The sequence below is a fragment of the Gallinula chloropus genome, assembly GCF_964237585.1.
Source record: "Gallinula chloropus genome assembly, contig: HAP1_SCAFFOLD_145, whole genome shotgun sequence".
NCBI lineage: Eukaryota > Metazoa > Chordata > Aves > Gruiformes > Rallidae > Gallinula > Gallinula chloropus.
Window position 1 is genome coordinate 1 of NW_028168237.1, and position 19,663 is coordinate 19,663.

Genomic DNA, 19,663 nt, shown 5'->3' on the forward strand with positions numbered 1-19,663 from the left:
CTCCTCGGTATTCCTCCTCTTCCTCCTCCTCCTCCTCCTCGGTATTCCTCCTCCTCCTCGGTATTCCTCCTCCTCCTCCTCCTCCTCCTCGGTATTCCTCCTGCTCGGTATTCCTCCTCCTCCTCCTCCTCGGTATTCCTCCTCCTCGGTATTCCTCCTCCTCCTCCTCCTCGGTATTCCTCCTCGGTATTCCTCCTCCTCCTCCTCGGTATTCCTCCTCCTCCTCGGTATTCCTCCTCGGTATTCCTCCTCTTCCTCCTCGGTATTCCTCCTCCTCCTCGGTATTCCTCCTCGGTATTCCTCCTCCACCTCGGTATTCCTCCTCCTCCTCGGTATTCCTCCTCGGTATTCCTCCTCCTCCTCCTCGGTATTCCTCCTCCTCCTCGGTATTCCTCCTCGGTATTCCTCCTCCTCCTCGGTATTCCTTCTCCTCCTCGGTATTCCTCCTCGGTATTCCTCCTCCACCTCGGTATTCCTCCTCCTCCTCGGTATTCCTCCTCGGTATTCCTCCTCCTCCTCCTTGGTATTCCTCCTCCTCCTCGGTGTTCCTCCTCGGTATTCCTCCTCCTCCTCGGTATTCCTCCTCCTCCTCGGTATTCCTCCTCGGTATTCCTCCTCCTCCTCGGTATTCCTCCTCCTCCTCGGTATTCCTCCTCGGTATTCCTCCTCCTCCTCGGTATTCCTTCTCCTCCTCGGTATTCCTCCTCCTCCTTCTCCTCCTCCTCCTCCTCGGTATTCCTCCTCCTCCTCCTCCTCCTCCTCAGTATTCCTCCTCCTCCTCCTCCTCCTCCTCCTCCTCCTCCTCGGTATTCCTCCTCCTTATCGGTATTCCTCCTCCTCGGTATTCCTCCTCCTCCTCCTCCTCGGTATTCCTCCTCCTCCTCGGTATTCCTCCTCCTCCTCCTCCTCCTCCTCGGTATTCCTCCTCCCCCTCGGTATTCCTCCTCCTCCTCCTCCTCCTCCTCGGTATTCCTCCTGCTCGGTATTGCTCCTCCTCCTCCTCCTCGGTATTCCTCCTCCTCGGTATTCCTTCTCCTCCTCCTCCTCGGTCTTCCTCCTCGGTATTCCTCCTCCACCTCCTCGGTATTCCTCCTCCTCCTCGGTATTCCTCCTCGGTATTCCTCCTCCTCCTCCTCGGTATTCCTCCTCCTCCTCGGTATTCCTCCTTGGTATTCCTCCTCCTCCTCGGTATCCCTCCTCCTCCTCGGTATTCCTCCTTGGTATTCCTCCTCCTCCTCGGTATTCCTCCTCCTCCTCGGTATTCCTCCTCCTCCTTCTCCTCCTCCTCCTCCTCGGTATTCCTCCTCCTCCTCCTCCTCCTCCTCCTCCTCGGTATTCCTCCTCCTTATCGGTATTCCTCCTCCTCGGTATTCCTCCTCCTCCTCCTCCTCGGTATTCCTCCTCCTCCTCCTCCTCCTCCTCCTCGGTATTCCTCCTCCTCCTCGGTATTCCTCCTCCTCCTCCTCCTCCTCCTCGGTATTCCTCCTGCTCGGTATTCCTCCTCCTCCTCCTCCTCGGTATTCCTCCTCGGTATTCCTCCTCCTCCTCCTCGGTATTCCTCCTCCTCCTCGGTATTCCTCCTCCTCCTTCTCCTCCTCCTCCTCCTCGGTATTCCTCCTCCTCCTCCTCCTCCTCCTCCTCCTCGGTATTCCTCCTCCTTATCGGTATTCCTCCTCCTCGGTATTCCTCCTCCTCCTCCTCCTCGGTATTCCTCCTCCTCCTCCTCCTCCTCCTCCTCGGTATTCCTCCTCCTCCTCGGTATTCCTCCTCCTCCTCCTCCTCCTCCTCGGTATTCCTCCTGCTCGGTATTCTTCCTCCTCCTCCTCCTCGGTATTCCTCCTCCTCGGTATTCCTCCTCCTCCTCGGTATTCCTCCTCGGTATTCCTCCTCCTCCTCCTCGGTATTCCTCCTCCTCCTCGGTATTCCTCCTCGGTATTCCTCCTCCTCCTCCTCGGTATTCCTCCTCCTCCTCGGTATTCCTCCTCGGTATTCCTCCTCCTCCTCGGTATTCCTCCTCCTCCTCGGTATTCCTCCTCGGTATTCCTCCTCCTCCTCCTCCTCCTCCTCGGTATTCCTCCTCCTCTTCGGTATTCCTCCTCCTCCTCCTCCTCCTCCTCGGTATTCCTCCTCCTCCTCGGTATTCCTCCTCCTCCTCCTCCTCCTCCTCGGTATTCCTCCTCCTCCTCGGTATTCCTCCTCCTCCTCCTCCTCCTCCTCCTCGGTATTCCTCCTCCTCCTCGGTATTCCTCCTCCTCCTCCTCCTCCTCCTCGGTATGCCTCCTCCTCCTCGGTATTCCTCCTCCTCCTCCTCCTCCTCCTCGGTATTCCTCCTCCTCCTCGGTATTCCTCCTCGGTATTCCTCCTCCTCCTCGGTATTCCTCCTCCTCCTCCTCGGTATTCCTCCTCCTCCTCGGTATTCCTCCTCTTCCTCCTCCTCCTCCTCCTCGGTATTCCTCCTCCTCCTCGGTATTCCTCCTCCTCCTCGGTATTCCTCCTCGGTATTCCTCCTCCTCCTCGGTATTCCTCCTCCTCCTCGGTATTCCTCCTCCTCCTCCGCCTCCTCCTCCTCGGTATTCCTCCTCCTCCTCCTCCTCCTCCTCGGTATTCCTCCTCCTCCTCGATATTCCTCCTCCTCCTCCTCCTCCTCCTCGATATTCCTCCTCCTCCTCGGTATTCCTCCTCCTCCTCCTCCTCCTCCTCGGTATTCCTCCTCCTCCTCCTCCTCCTCCTCCTCGGTATTCCTCCTCCTCCTCGGTATTCCTCCTCCTCCTCCTCCTCGGTATTCCTCCTCCTCCTCGGTATTCCTCCTCCTCCTCGGTATTCCTCCTCGGTATTCCTCCTCCTCCTCGGTATTCCTCCTCCTCCTTTTCGGTATTCCTCCTCCTCCTCGGTATTCCTCCTCTTCCTCCTCCTCCTCCTCCTCGGTATTCCTCCTCCTCCTCGGTATTCCTCCTCCTCCTCCTCCTCCTCCTCCTCCTCGGTATTCCTCCTGCTCGGTATTCCTCCTCCTCCTCCTCCTCGGTATTCCTCCTCCTCGGTATTCCTCCTCCTCCTCCTCCTCGGTATTCCTCCTCGGTATTCCTCCTCCTTCTCCTCGGTATTCCTCCTCCACCTCGGTATTCCTCCTCCTCCTCGGTATTCCTCCTCGGTATTCCTCCTCCTCCTCCTCGGTATTCCTCCTCCTCCTCGGTATTCCTCCTCGGTATTCCTCCTCCTCCTCGGTATTCCTCCTCCTCCTCGGTATTCCTCCTCGGTATTCCTCCTCCTCCTCGGTATTCCTCCTCCTCCTCGGTATTCCTCCTTGGTATTCCTCCTCCTCCTCGGTATTCCTTCTCCTCCTCGGTATTCCTCCTCCTCCTTCTCCTCCTCCTCCTCCTCAGTATTCCTCCTCCTCCTCCTCCTCCTCCTCAGTATTCCTCCTCCTCCTCCTCCTCCTCCTCCTCCTCCTCCTCCTCGGTATTCCTCCTCCTTATCGGTATTCCTCCTCCTCGGTATTCCTCCTCCTCCTCCTCCTCGGTATTCCTCCTCCTCCTCCTCCTCCTCCTCGGTATTCCTCCTCCTCCTCGGTATTCCTCCTCCTCCTCCGCCTCCTCCTCGGTATTCCTCCTGCTCGGTATTGCTCCTCCTCCTCCTCCTCGGTATTCCTCCTCCTCGGTATTCCTTCTCCTCCTCCTCCTCGGTATTCCTCCTCGGTATTCCTCCTCCTCCTCCTCGGTATTCCTCCTCCTCCTCGGTATTCCTCCTCGGTATTCCTCCTCCTCCTCCTCGGTATTCCTCCTCCTCCTCGGTATTCCTCCTCGGTATTCCTCCTCCTCCTCGGTATTCCTCCTCCTCCTCGGTATTCCTCCTCGGTATTCCTCCTCCTCCTCGGTATTCCTCCTCCTCCTCGGTATTCCTCCTCCTCCTTCTCCTCCTCCTCCTCCTCGGTATTCCTCCTCCTCCTCCTCCTCCTCCTCCTCCTCCTCCTCGGTATTCCTCCTCCTTATCGGTATTCCTCCTCCTCGGTATTCCTCCTCCTCCTCCTCCTCGGTATTCCTCCTCCTCCTCCTCCTCCTCCTCCTCGGTATTCCTCCTCCTCCTCGGTATTCCTCCTCCTCCTCCTCCTCCACCTCGGTATTCCTCCTGCTCGGTATTCCTCCTCCTCCTCCTCGGTATTCCTCCTCCTCGGTATTCCTCCTCCTCCTCCTCCTCGGTATTCATCCTCGGTATTCCTCCTCCTCCTCCTCGGTATTCCTCCTCCTCCTCGGTATTCCTCCTCCAATTTCTCCTCCTCCTCCTCCTCGGTATTCCTCCTCCTCCTCCTCCTCCTCCTCGGTATTCCTCCTCCTTATCGGTATTCCTCCTCCTCGGTATTCCTCCTCCTCCTCCTCCTCCTCCTCGGTATTCCTCCTCCTCCTCCTCCTCCTCCTCCTCGGTATTCCTCCTCCTCCTCGGTATTCCTCCTCCTCCTCCTCCTCCTCCTCGGTATTCCTCCTGCTCGGTATTCCTCCTCCTCCTCCTCCTCGGTATTCCTCCTCCTCGGTATTCCTCCTCCTCCTCCTCCTCAGTATTCCTCCTCGGTATTCCTCCTCCTCCTCCTCGGTATTCCTCCTCCTCCTCGGTATTCCTCCTCGGTATTCCTCCTCCTCCTCCTCGGTATTCCTCCTCCTCCTCGGTATTCCTCCTCGGTATTCCTCCTCCTCCTCGGTATTCCTTCTCCTCCTCGGTATTCCTCCTCGGTATTCCTCCTCCTCCTCGGTATTCCTCCTCCTCCTCGGTATTCCTCCTCCTCCTCCTCCTCCTCCTCCTCCTCCTCCTCCTCCTCCTCCTCGGTATTCCTCCTCCTCCTCGGTATTCCTCCTCCTCCTCCTCCTCCTCCTCGGTATTCCTCCTCCTCCTCGGTATTCCTCCTCCTCCTCCTCCTCCTCCTCCTCCTCGGTATTCCTCCTCCTCCTCGGTATTCCTCCTCCTCCTCCTCCTCCTCCTCCTCGGTATTCCTCCTCCTCCTCGGTATTCCTCCTCCTCCTCCTCCTCGGTATTCCTCCTCCTCCTCGGTATTCCTCCTCCTCCTCCTCCTCCTCCTCGGTATTCCTCCTCTTCCTCGGTATTCCTCCTCCTCCTCGGTATTCCTCCTCGGTATTCCTCCTCCTCCTCTTCCTCCTCCTCCTCCTCCTCGGTATTCCTCCTCCTCCTCGGTATTCCTCCTCCTCCTCCTCCTCCTCCTCGGTATTCCTCCTGCTCGGTATTCCTCCTCCTCCTCCTCCTCGGTATTCCTCCTCCTCGGTATTCCTCCTCCTCCTCCTCCTCGGTATTCCTCCTCGGTATTCCTCCTCCTCCTCCTCTGTATTCCTCCTCCTCCTCGGTATTCCTCCTCGGTATTCCTCCTCCTCCTCGGTATTCCTCCTCGGTATTCCTCCTCCTCCTCGGTATTCCTCCTCCTCCTCGGTATTCCTCCTCGGTATTCCTCCTCCTCCTCGGTATTCCTCCTCCTCCTCGGTATTCCTCCTTGGTATTCCTCCTCCTCCTCGGTATTCCTTCTCCTCCTCGGTATTCCTCCTCCTCCTTCTCCTCCTCCTCCTCCTCGGTATTCCTCCTCCTCCTCCTCCTCCTCCTCCTCCTCAGTATTCCTCCTCCTCCTCCTCCTCCTCCTCCTCCTCGGTATTCCTCCTCCTTATCGGTATTCCTCCTCCTCGGTATTCCTCCTCCTCCTCCTCCTCGGTATTCCTCCTCCTCCTCGGTATTCCTCCTCCTCCTCCTCCTCCTCCTCGGTATTCCTCCTCCTCCTCGGTATTCCTCCTCCTCCTCCTCCTCCTCCTCGGTATTCCTCCTGCTCGGTATTGCTCCTCCTCCTCCTCCTCGGTATTCCTCCTCCTCGGTATTCCTTCTCCTCCTCCTCCTCGGTATTCCTCCTCGGTATTCCTCCTCCTCCTCCTCGGTATTCCTCCTCCTCCTCGGTATTCCTCCTCGGTATTCCTCCTCCTCCTCCTCGGTATTCCTCCTCCTCCCTCGGTATTCCTCCTCGGTATTCCTCCTCCTCCTCGGTATTCCTCCTCCTCCTCGGTATTCCTCCTCGGTATTCCTCCTCCTCCTCGGTATTCCTCCTCCTCCTCGGTATTCGTCCTTGGTATTCCTCCTCCTCCTCGGTATTCCTCCTCCTCCTCGGTATTCCTCCTCCTCCTTCTCCTCCTCCTCCTCCTCGGTATTCCTCCTCTTCCTCCTCCTCCTCCTCCTCCTCCTCCACGGTATTCCTCCTCCTTATCGGTATTCCTCCTCCTCGGTATTCCTCCTCCTCCTCCTCCTCCTCGGTATTCCTCCTCCTCCTCGGTATTCCTCCTCCTCCTCCTCCTCCTCCTCGGTATTCCTCCTGCTCGGTATTCCTCCTCCTCCTCCTCCTCGGTATTCCTCCTCCTCGGTATTCCTCCTCCTCCTCCTCCTCGGTATTCCTCCTCGGTATTCCTCCTCCTCCTCCTCGGTATTCCTCCTCCTCCTCGGTATTCCTCCTCGGTATTCCTCCTCCTCCTCCTCGGTATTCCTCCTTCTCCTCGGTATTCCTCCTCGGTATTCCTCCTCCTCCTCGGTATTCCTCCTCCTCCTCGGTATTCCTCCTCGGTATTCCTCCTCCTCCTCGGTATTCCTCCTCCTCCTCCTCCTCCTCCTCCTCGGTATTCCTCCTCCTCCTCGGTATTCCTCCTCCTCCTCCTCCTCCTCCTCTCCTCGGTATTCCTCCTCCTCCTCCTCCTCCTCGGTATTCCTCCTCCTCCTCGGTATTCCTCCTCCTCCTCCTCCTCCTCCTCGGTATTCCTCCTCCTCCTCGGTATTCCTCCTCCTCCTCCTCCTCCTCCTCCTCGGTATTCCTCCTCCTACTCGGTATTCCTCCTCCTCCTCCTCCTCCTCCTCGGTATTCCTCCTCCTCCTCGGTATTCCTCCTCCTCCTCGGTATTCCTCCTCGGTATTCCTCCTCCTCCTCGGTATTCCTCCTCCTCCTCCTCGGTATTCCTCCTCCTCCTCGGTATTCCTCCTCTTCCTCCTCCTCCTCCTCCTCGGTATTCCTCCTCCTCCTCGGTATTCCTCCTCCTCCTCCTCCTCCTCCTCCTCGGTATTCCTCCTGCTCGGTATTCCTCCTCCTCCTCCTCCTCGGTATTCCTCCTCCTCGGTATTCCTCCTCCTCCTCCTCCTCGGTATTCCTCCTCGGTATTCCTCCTCCTCCTCCTCGGTATTCCTCCTCCTCCTCGGTATTCCTCCTCGGTATTCCTCCTCCTCCTCCTCGTTATTCCTCCTCCTCCTCCGTATTCCTCCTCGGTATTCCTCCTCCTCCTCGGTATTCCTCCTCCTCCTCCTCCTCCTCCTCGGTATTCCTCCTCCTCCTCGGTATTCCTCCTCCTCCTCCTCCTCCTCGGTATTCCTCCTCCTCCTCCTCCTCCTCCTCCTCGGTATTCCTCCTCCTCCTCGGTATTCCTCCTCCTCCTCCTCCTCCTCCTCGGTATTCCTCCTCCTCCTCGGTATTCCTCCTCCTCCTCCTCCTCCTCCTCGGTATTCCTCCTCCTCCTCGGTATTCCTCCTCCTCCTCCTCCTCCTCCTCGGTATTCCTCCTCCTCCTCGGTATTCCTCCTCCTCCTCCTCCTCCTCCTCGGTATTCCTCCTCCTCCTCGGTATTCCTCCTCCTCCTCCTCCTCCTCCTCGGTATTCCTCCTCCTCCTCGGTATTCCTCCTCCTCCTCGGTATTCCTCCTCGGTATTCCTCCTCCTCCTCGGTATTCCTCCTCCTCCTCCTCGGTATTCCTCCTCCTCCTCAGTATTCCTCCTCTTCCTCCTCCTCCTCCTCCTCGGTATTCCTCCTCCTCCTCGGTATTCCTCCTCCTCCTCCTCCTCCTCCTCGGTATTCCTCCTGCTCGGTATTCCTCCTCCTCCTCCTCCTCGGTATTCCTCCTCCTCGGTATTCCTCCTCCTCCTCCTCCTCGTTATTCCTCCTTTGTATTCCTCCTCCTCCTCCTCGGTATTCCTCCTCCTCCTCGGTATTCCTCCTCGGTATTCCTCCTCCTCCTCCTCGGTATTCCTCCTCCTCCTCGGTATTCCTCCTCGGTATTCCTCCTCCTCCTCGGTATTCCTCCTCCTCCTCGGTATTCCTCCTCCTCCTCCTCCTCCTCCTCGGTATTCCTCCTCCTCCTCGGTATTCCTCCTCCTCCTCCTCCTCCTCCTCCTCGGTATTCCTCCTCCTCCTCCTCCTCCTCCTCCTCGGTATTCCTCCTCCTCCTCGGTATTCCTCCTCCTCCTCCTCCTCCTCCTCGGTATTCTCTCCTCCTCCTCGGTATTCCTCCTCCTCCTCCTCCTCCTCCTCGGTATTCCTCCTCCTCCTCGGTATTCCTCCTCCTCCTCCTCCTCGGTATTCCTCCTCCTCCTCGGTATTCCTCCTCCTCCTCCTCCTCCTCCTCGGTATTCCTCCTCCTCCTCGGTATTCCTCCTCCTCCTCGGTATTCCTCCTCGGTATTCCTCCTCCTCCTCGGTATTCCTCCTCCTCCTCCTCGGTATTCCTCCTCCTCCTCGGTATTCCTCCTCTTCCTCCTCCTCCTCCTCCTCGGTATTCCTCCTCCTCCTCGGTATTCCTCCTCCTCCTCCTCCTCCTCCTCGGTATTCCTCCTGCTCGGTATTCCTCCTCCTCCTCCTCCTCGGTATTTCTCCTCCTCGGTATTCCTCCTCCTCCTCCTCCTCGGTATTCCTCCTCGGTATTCCTCCTCCCTCTCCTCGGTATTCCTCCTCCTTCTCGGTATTCCTCCTCGGTATTCCTCCTCCTCCTCCTCGGTATTCCTCCTCCTCCTCGGTATTCCTCCTCGGTATTCCTCCTCCTCCTCGGTATTCCTCCTCCTCCTCGGTATTCCTCCTCCTCCTCCTCCTCCTCCTCGGTATTCCTCCTCCTCCTCGGTATTCCTCCTCCTCCTCCTCCTCCTCGGTATTCCTCCTCCTCCTCCTCCTCCTCTTCGGTATTCCTCCTCCTCCTCGGTATTCTCCTCCTCCTCCTCCTCCTCCTCCTCGGTATTCCTCCTCCTCCTCGGTATTCCTCCTCCTCCTCCTCCTCCTCCTCCTCCTCCTCCTCCTCCTCGGTATTCCTCCTCCTCCTCCTCCTCCTCCTCCTCCTCCTCCTCCTCCTCCTCGGTATTCCTCCTCCTCCTCCTCCTCGGTATTCCTCCTCCTCCTCCTCGGTATTCCTCCTCCTCCTCGGTATTCCTCCTCCTCCTCCTCCTCGGTATTCCTCCTCCTCCTCGGTATTCCTCCTCCTCGGTATTCCTCCTCCTCCTCCTCCTCCTCCTCCTCCTCCTCCTCCTCGGTATTCCTCCTCCTCCTCCTCCTCCTCCTCCTCCTCCTCCTCGGTATTCCTCCTCCTCCTCGGTATTCCTCCTCCTCCTCCTCGGTATTCCTCCTCCTCCTCGGTATTCCTCCTCACAGTGTTCATTTTCTGTCTTCATCCTCTTCCGCCTCCACCTCCTTCTCCTGCTCATATTCCTTCTTAAATTCTTCTTCCTCCTCTTTCTCTTCTTCCTCCATCTCATCCTCCTCCTCATCCTCCACTTACTGCCAGTCGTCCTTATTATTCCTCCTCATACTGTTCATTCTCTGTGCTCCTCCAACTCATCCTCCTCTTCATAATATTCTTTGTATTCCTTTCTGGAATCTTCTTTCTCCTCATCCTGTTATTCCTCCTTTTCAACCTCTTCATCCTCTGTCTCATTCTCATCCTCGTAGTTTTTCACCTCTTACATTTAGTTTCTTATTAGTATTCCTCCTCTTATTCTTCATTGTCTGTCTTCCTCCAAATCTGCCTATTCCTCCACCTCCTTCTCCTCGTCATATTAATTCTTAGACTCTTCTTTCTCCTCTTTGTCTTCTTCCTCCATCTCATCCTCCTCCTCGTCTTCGTCTTCCACTTACCTGTATTCTCCATTAGTATTCCTCCTCATACTGTTCGTTGTCTTTGCTCCTCCTCCTCCTCATACTTTTCTCTTCCTCGTTCTCCTCTACCTATTTTCTTCCTTAGTATTCTTCCTCATACTGTATATTGTCCATCCTCCACAACTTCCTCCTCATCCTCCTTCTCTTCTTCATGTTCCTCCCTGTATTCATTCTTGGATTCTTCTTTCTCCTTGTTGTCTTCTTCCTCTTTCTCAACCTCTTCTTCCTCTGTTTCATCCTCCTCCTCCTCCACTTACCTCTTCCTCCACCTCCTCCTCATAGTCTTCTCTGTATTCATTTCTGGAATCTTCTTTTACCTCATCTTCTTCTTCCTCTTTCTCACCTGCTGCTTGGATTCTCATCCTCCTCCTCATATTTAGCCTCCACTTGCCTTTATTCTTCCTAAACTTTTCTTTCTCATATTGTTCAGTATCTGTCATCCTCCTCTGCATCTTCCTCCACCACCACCTCCTACGCCTCCACATGTCATTCTCTGTATTCATTTCTGGAATATTGTTTCTCCCCGTCCTCTTCTTCCTCCTTTTCAACCTCTTCTTTGTCTGTCTCTACCACCTGCCTTTCTTATTTCTTCCAGCCCCGTGCTGTTTTAGCCTTTCTGTTTGGATTCCAACCTGCTCTTTCCAACATTCGGATCAAAAAGGCACAAGCTGTGTGACAGGCAGCCCTGCAGCGTTCAGGAGAGCACCCAGCGTGCAGTGCACAGTGCGCTTCCGGACGTACCCGTGCTGTACAGTGTACAGTGCAACACCATCCAGTGCAGTGCAGCGCCTGGAATACAACACAAAGTGCACTGCAGAGAGCAAGAGGACAGCACGGGACTTACAGTGCAGTCCCACCCCGTAACATACAGACAGGGCAAGGCTACACCCAATGGGAAATAAAATAAAGCCCCACAACACAGACAAGGTGATGTGTACAGTGCACACAGTGCCTGGCATATACCTTCCAATACTCTCCAGCTGTGTGTGTATATGTGTATATATGCCAGAGCAGAGAGGGCTGCTGTAGCTGCCAGTGGTGGCTGGGGGCCCTGGGGTGCCCCCCACTAAGGGTGCCTGGGCTGCAGGGAAGGGCTGCTGCTGCTGGGCAGGCGGTGGGCACAGGTTGGCTGAGCCTGAGAGAGAGACAGGAGCGCTGGGCGGTGGGCAGCTCTGCTTCAGCCCCCAGGAGCGCAGTGTCCCTGGGCTGAAGGCTCGGGCTGGGTCCTTCCCTGGGGGTAGACGCTGTGGGGAAGGACAGAAGTCTGCAGGGGCCGGGGGGCACCTAGGCCGGACAGTGGAACTGCCCTTGTGGCAGCACCATGGTCCCTGGGGATGGTTGGTTGCTAAGGACTCTCTGGAGTCTCCAGGAAGTGACGTAGGGGCCTCATGTGCTCTGCCCCACCCCAACCACCTCCCAGCCCCTCCCGGGCAGGGAAGGGGCTTTGGGGTGCCCTCAGCCCCCACCAGCAGCTCTTGGGGGCTGTGAGGGGAAAGAAGGGTCCTGGTCAACAGGCGAGGTGCCTGAAGATCAGACCAAAGCCCTTGTCACTCCAGCCTTTAAAAAGTGCAGGGGCTGCTCAGATGGCCCAGAAATGTCACCATGTACTGGTGTCCCTCACCAGGATCCCAAAAATCCCATCCCTGTGGCTTTTTGGGAGCCCCTTGAGCTGATCACTGGAGCTGTCGGGGAACTCTGGGGTCTCTCAACATCCTCGCGCAGACTGCTCGAGGGGCAACCAAATTCCCCCCAGCACTGAGGTGTTCAAACTGCTTCCAGCTTCTCCCCCGCAGCCCAGAATCCCTCTATTCCACTCATTCCTTTTCATTTCTCTTAAGTGTTTTTTTCCCTACTTCTCCCCGCCACCCATAAGCCCCCTACCCCTGCACGAAACTTGATCGTGCTCTCTAGTTACTCTTTTGGCAGGGGGTTCCTTTGCTTCCTCCCCCCTTTCTCCTCTTTTATTTTCCTTTCTTCACCCCCACTTCCAAACCCTTCTGCACGCTCTTTCCTTCTTTGGTGGTGGTGGTTGTTGGGGGTTGTTTCCATGTCGTCCGTCCCCCCTGCTGCTTCCTGCTTTTTCTTCTGTTGTTGTTGGGACTTTTTCTCTTCCCGAACCTGTCCCGACCTCCTGTCCTCTCCTTTTCTCTGCCCCGACAGAGAGAGACGGGACACAGCTTGATGCAAGCAAGAGTCGATTTATTGCAAAGAACCATTCCTTTTTATATGCTCTGCAGACGGCTGCTTTCTTGCAAACATAGGGTGTTCCTGGGCTACATCTGATTGGTCAACGTTTTGCTGTCCCAGCAGCATCTCTATCTTATCATGCCAATAGAACTTCTAAAACCTCGTCAGACAGCAGATATACCGAAACAATAGAGGACACTTTTCCCTGGAGCCTGCCCTATCAGGGGGCCGGTAACGATGCTGCCACCTTGTTTAGTTTCCCCGAGGATCATGGACTAAAGGCTCCATCCCGTTATCTGTTAACCTGGAAGTGCTTGAGGCTTTGTTTCTAAAAATAAAGGCCACACCTCACAATCCTTTTACCTCACAATCCCTTGCCTCACAATCCCCTTGCCTCACAATCCCTTTACCTCACAAACCCCTTACCTCACAATCCCGTTTCCTCAGAATCCCCTTACCTCACAATCCCCATGCCTCACAATCCCTTTCCCTCACGATCCTCTTACCTCACAAAGCCCTTACCTCACAATCCATTTACCTCACAATCCCCTTTACTCACAGTCCCCTTTACCTCACAATCCACTCACATCACAAACCCCTTACCTCACAATCCCTTTAACTCACAAACCCTTTACCTTACAATCCCCTTACGTCACAATCCCTTTACCTCACAATCCCTTCACCTGACAATCCTTTTACCTTACAATCCACTTACCACGCAATCCCATTACCTCAGAATATCCATACCTCACAATTCCCTTACCTCACAAACCCTTTACCTCAAAATCCCCTTACCACACAATCTGTCAACCAATTCTGTGACTTCATAATCCCCTTAACTCATAATCATCATCCCACAAAATCCCCTTACCTCACAATACCTTTACCTTACAACCCCCTTGCCTCACAAGCCTTTTACCTCACAATCCCCTTAACTCACAATCCCATTACCACACAATCCCCTTGACTCACAATCACCTTTGCTCACAATCCCTTTACCTCACAAACCCTTTACCTCACAATCCCCTTACCTCACAAACCCTTTACCTCAAAATCACCTTACCTCACAATCCCTTTACCACACAATCCCCTTAACTCACAGTCCGCTTACCTCACAAGCCCCTTAACTCACAATCCCCTTACCTCAGAATCCCTATACATCTCAATCCCTTTACCTAACAATCCCATTCCATCACAATCACCTTACGTCACAATCTCCTGACATCACAATACCCTTACCTCACAATCCCTTTACTTCACAATCCCCTTGCTTCACAATCCCTTTACCTCACGATCCAATTACCTCAACTCACAATCCATTTACCTCACAAGCCCCTTTACTCACAGTCCCCTTTACCTCAATATTCCCTTACCTCACAATCCACTCACATCACAATCCCCTTACATCACAATCATTTTACCTAACAATCCCCTTACCTCACAATCCCCTTACATCACAATCCCCTTGACTGAAAATACCCTTACCTCACAAACCCTTTACTACACAATCCCTTTACCTCACAATTCCCTTACCTCACAAAGCCTTTACCTCACAATCCCCTTACCTCACAATCTGTCAATCAAATATGTGACTACATAATCCACTTAACTCAGAATCATAATACCTCAGAATCCTCTTAGCTCACAATCCCCTTACCTCAGAATTCCCTTACATTACAATCCCCTTAATTCAATATCCGTTTACCTCACAATCAATATAACTCACAATCCCCTTACCTCAAAATCCCCTTACCTCACAATCCCATTACATCACAATCTATCTATCAATCAATTCTATGAATTCATAATCCCCTTAATTCACAATCCCCTTACCTCACAATCCCCTTATGTCACAATCCCCTTACCTCATAATCCCCTTTCTTCACGACCCCCTTACCTCACAATCCCCTCACCTCACAATCCCCTCACCTCACAATCCCCTCACCTCACAATCCCCTCACCACACAACACCTTTACCTCATAATCCCTATACCTCACAATCCATTTACCTCACAATCCCCTTGCCTCACAATCCCCTTACTTCACAATCCCTTTACCTTGTGGCATGCAGTTTGAGAAACAAAGCCTCAAGCACTGCCAAGTTAACAGATAAAGGGATGGAGCCTTTAGTCCATGATCCTCGGGGAAACTAAACAAGGTGGCAGCATCGTTGCCGGCCCCCTGATTGGGCAGGCTCTAGTAAAAAGTGTCCTCTATTGTTAAGGTATATCTGCTATCCTATGAGGTTTTAGAGGTTCTATTACCATGATTAGATAGAGATGCTGCTGTGACAGCAAAACGTTGACCAATCAGATGTAGCCCAGGAACACCCTATGTTTGAAAGTAAGCAGCCGTCTGCAGAGCATATAAAAAGGAATGGTTCTTAACAATAAATCGACTCTTGCTTGCATCAAGCTGTGTCCCGTCTCTCTCCGTCGTGGCAAAGAAACATCAATTAGGACGTAAGTTTCAGTCTAACACTGTATTTTAAGTAAATTACACATCCAAGGACTATGTGCTCTGTGGAAATAAAATTACTTCTTTGACAATTTCCTGTACCCCCCTCCTCCTGATCTGTTCGATGAATTCCTTGCTTGTCTCGAATTGGTCACAAATGCAGGCAAAGCATTTCATTGTAACTAGTTCAAGCTCCCCCTTGTCCTTGAAGGTACACAAAACCTGCTGAAACCAAACTTGTAGTTTGGATCAGAGTCAAGGGTTCAGTTTTTGTCTGAGTCTGCGCAAAACAGAAGGTTACTTGCCTTCGGAGGAGCCATCCGACTTCATCCCCATGACCCTCAACGACCACCACCAAACAGCAGTGCGCGGGCGCAATTGGGAGGAGTTGATGGAAATCACTTCTTGGAACTCATTTTAATACAAAGCGGGACAGGTTATGAATATGTACAGGCGTATGAGGTAACCTAATGAATAAGTAACATTGAACTGTATATAACCAAGAAGAACTGCCACATTAGTGTGCATGTCTGCAGTGGAGCAATGCCCCATGCACCCAGTGCTGAACCATGACAAGTAGCAACTAATGAAACCCCACCCCTGTCTGACGTGAAGTCAATTCGGACTGATGGGACATCTCAGCTCTGTGGTGGTAGATATTGCAATCTCTCTCTCTCACTCTCTTTCTCACTCTTTTCTCTTTCTCTTCCCTATTCCCCCCCTTCTCCTGCACACTTGTTGCAGGCTAAGTAAAGTAACTTAAACCTTGACTCCATTTTGAGTCTTAATTCTGTTCCCGAGAATTGTGAAGACCTCCTCACGATAAAGCACCTAATTGGACATCACTCAGGGGTTAAGCCCAGCTGCCCCAGGCCACCCAGAGCAATCTGAGGTCGGTTTGAACGCAAGGGGGTTTAACCTCTGCCAAAGCAGTCTATCTAGGTGCAGATCGTGAGACACAAGTAAATGAGCTGCGGGGTAAAACAATTGCACAATGAGATTCTGCCAGGAAGAATGCTGCAAATACAATCAGCAACAATAGAGGGACCCTGCCTCCATCCCGGTGGAGGAGAGGGATAACAGTGTTTATTGGACTGTGCGAATCCGATGGCCTGGCTCTCAGACCCACAAGAGAACAAGGCTCTGGTGGATACTGCTGCCCAGTGTATGCTAATGCCATCGAATCATGTAGGGGCAGAACCTGTTTGTATTTCCAGAGTGACAGGGGATCCCAACAATTGACTGTGTTAGAGGCTGAAGTGAGCCTAACTGGGAAGGACTGGGAGAAACACTTCATTGTGACTGGCCCAGAAGCTCCATGCATTTTCAGTATAGATTATCTCTATAGAGGGTATTTCAAAGACCCAAAAGGGTACCGGTGGGCTTTTGGAATAGCTGCTTTGGAGACAGAAGACATTGAACAATTGCGTGCCTTGCCTGGACTCTCGGAGGATCCTTCTGTTGTGGGGTTGTTGAAGGTCGAAGAACAGCAAGTGCCAATTGCTACGATGACGGTGCACAGGAGACAATACCATACTAACTGAGATTCCCTGATCCCCATCCATAAGCTGATTCATCAACTGGAGAGTCAAGGAGTGATCAGCCGAACCCGCTCACCCTTTAACAGTCCCATATGGCCAGTGCGGAAGTCTGATGGAGAGTGGAGGCTGACAGTGGATTATCGTGGCCTAAATGAAGTCACTCCAGGTATGAGTGCTGCTGTACTGGACATGCTGGAACTGCAGTATGAACTGTAATCAAAGGCAGCCAAGTGGAACACCACAACTGACATTGCAAATGCTTTCTTCTCAATACCACTGGCACCAGAGTGCAGGCCACAGTTTGCTTTCACTTGGAGAGGCATCCAATATACATGGAATCATCTGCCCCAGGGGTGGAAACACAGCCCCACCATCTGCCATGGACTAATCCAGACTACACTGGAAAAGGGTGAAGCCCCAGAGCACCTGCAATATATTGATGACATCATTGTATGGGGCAATACAGCAGAGGAAGTATTTGAGAAAGGAAAAAGGATAATTCAAATCCTTTTAGAAGCTGGTCTTGCTATAAAACAAAGTAAAGTCAAGGGGCCTACGCAAGAAATCCAGTTTTTAGGAATAAAATGGCAGGATGGGCATCGTCAGATCCCAATGGACATTATCAATAAAATAGCAGCTATGTCTCCACCAAGCAACAAAAAGGAAACACAAGCTTTCTTAGGTGTTATAGGTTTTTGGCAAATGCATGTCCCAAACTACAGTCTCATTGTGAGCCCACTCTACCACGTAACTCGGAAGAAGAATGATTTCCAATGGGGCCCTGAGCAGCAACAAGCCTTTGAGCAGATCAAACGCGAGATAGTCCATGCTGTGGCCCTTGGGCCTGTCCGGACAGGGACAGATGTTAAAAATGTGCTTTACACGGCAGTTGGGAAGAATGGCCCTACCTGGAGTCTCTGGCAGAAAGCACAAGGGGAGAGTCGAGGTCGACCGCTGGGGTTTTGGAGTTGGGCCTACAAAGGATCTGAGGCCAATTACACTCCAAGAGAAAAGGAAATACTGGCCGCCTATGAAGGGGTTCGAGCCGCTTCAGAAGTGACTGGAACTGAAGCCCAGCTCCTCCTGGCACCCCGACTACCGGTGCTGGGCTGGATGTTCAAAGGGAAGGTCCCTTCTACACACCATGCCACTGATGCTACCTGGAGCAAGTGGGTTGCACTGATTACTCAGCAGGCATCAAGGGAGAGATGCAACATATGGATGGGCTCGAGATCGAGGGGTGGACTTAACCATGGATGCTATTGCACAAGTTATCCATGAGTGTGAGACGTGTGCCGCAATCAGGCAAGCGAAGCGGTTGAAGCCCCTTTGGTATGGAGGATGGTGGATGAAATATAAATATGGAGAGGCCTGGCAGATTGATTACATCACCCTCCCACGAACCCGCCATGGCAAACGTTACGTGCTTACAATGGTGCAGGCGACCACCGGCTGGCTAGAAACATATCCTGTACCCCATGCCACTGCCCGGAATACAATCCTGGGCCTTGAAAGGCAGGTCCTATGGCGACACAGCACCCCAGAAAGAATCGAGTCAGACAACGGGACTCATTTCCGAAACGCTGTCATAGACACCTGGGCCAAAGAGCATGGCATTGAGTGGGTGTACCACATTCCTTATCATGCACCAGCCTCTGGGAAAATTGAACGATATAATGGGCTCTTAAAGACTACCCTGAAAGCGATGGGTGGTGGAACATTCAAACATTGGGATACACATTTAGCTAAAGCCACGTGGTTATTTAACTCTAGGGGATCCACCAATCGAGCTGGTCCTGCCCAGTCAAAATTTCCACGCACTGTAGAAGGAGACAGAGTCCCAGTGGTGCATATGAAGAGTATATTAGGTAAGACAGTTTGGGTCATCCCTGCTTCAGGCAAAGGTAAACCCATGTCAGGGATTGTTTTTGCTCAAGGACCTGTCTGTACTTGGTGGGTAATGCAGAAGGATGGAGAAGTTCGATGTGTACCTCAAAGGGATTTGATTTTAGGTGAGAATAGCCAATATAATTAATAAGGTAGAAATTGTATTATTATAATTGCTAAATAACCCATTACTGTACATTCATTATTGCTATTATTGATGTATGTTGTTGTATGTTGTACCAATGGAGTCACAGCCAGAGTCATAACAAGTCAATGAAGGATTACGGGACCAAGACCTGGTGTTCCAAGAACATTTTCCTCCTTCCCTTTGAAAATGAGCATCTTTGATTCACAGACTATGAACATGGACCAGGTCAGGTGTATCGGTCGAGAGCCCGAGATGCAGCACGCAACGATCCAATGGCGCATACTGACACCATGAGAGACTGTTACAACGAATGAAGCCTGAAAATCATCATGGACTAAATGTTCATTCACTCAACAAACGCAGAGGAATGGTCCATAGACTAAGGGAATAATCCCTGTATGCACATGTGTGCGTATACATGTGTACATGCATATATGTGTGTCTGAAACAAGAAACTGGTTGTACCCAGAAGAAATGGTTGGATCTGGTCATGACGTAAATGGTATGGAATAAGGGGTGGATAATGTCCTGGTTTTGGTCAGGATAGAGCTAACTTCATTTGTAGCAGAGGATGGAATGCTGTGTTTGAGAGTTAAAATGAAAGCAGTGCTGATAACACCCTGATGGTTTTAGTTGCTGTCAGACAGTCAAGGACTTTCTCAGCTCTTCCTATTTCTCTATTCATGAGAAAGGAGGGGCGAAGCCATGACAGGTGACCCAAACTGGCCGAAGAGAGTATTCCATGCCAATTATGTCCTGCCCAGGATATCGGGGGGCTGATGGGGGAAGAGCAGGGGCGGCTCCGGGACGCACGGTTCTTGGGGGACGGTTGGGTTCCGGAACGGCTCTGGGTGGCACGGCCTGAGCTGTGTGGTTTGGTGAGAAACTGCATTGTGTATCAACAGCTTCATGTGTTTTTGCTCTGAAGTCCTGTTAGCATTGTTATATTTTATCTTTCTGTTATCTTAGTAAACTATCCTTATCCCAACCCACGGGCCTCTTAGTGTCTTGGTTTTGGGGTTGTTATTTGCCCCTTTCCTTTCCCTCCCTTGCCTCTCACACACACACACACACACACCCCTCCCCCGCTTCACTCTTTCCCTGCTCGTTTCAATTAAGGAGCAGGCAGCTGTGTGGATCTCAGCTCTCAGCCGGGGTAAAACCACGACAGGCTGTAATCATGTTTTCAGTAAAAAACTAACTTGTTGGTGCAGGTGTTGGGAGCCCAGAAAAGCATGGAGAGGAGATGTGGGGAGCGTGCGCTGAGAGCAAGGAGGGCATTCAGACTCCTTGGGACCACCGAGGGACCCCCTGGCTGTCACTGAGCATACTCTATCTTTGGGGAATTAAGAGAAATGACTTCTTACAAATAATTTGCATAACTCTGCCTTTCCCTAGAAATTATAATGAATATGTAGAGTTAATCTGTATAAATAGGAGAAATTTGGCTCTAATGGGCACACACACTGGGAGGAGCGATCCCCTGTGTGCCCAGAGCTACAATAAAGGATCCCTGCTCAACA

At 52.7% G+C, this 19,663-nt stretch overlaps 1 long non-coding RNA gene across 1 annotated transcript in view; it reads right to left on the bottom strand.

Moving 5' to 3' along the window:
• Positions 1–10,445: 10,445 nt before the first annotated feature.
• Positions 10,446–19,663, bottom strand: part of LOC311204677 — a 308,506-nt gene continuing 299,288 nt past the window's right edge. Inside the window, exon 3 of the long non-coding RNA XR_014618088.1 lies at positions 10,446–10,709. This is a non-coding gene — a long non-coding RNA (uncharacterized lncRNA). The remainder of the gene's footprint in view (positions 10,710–19,663) is intronic.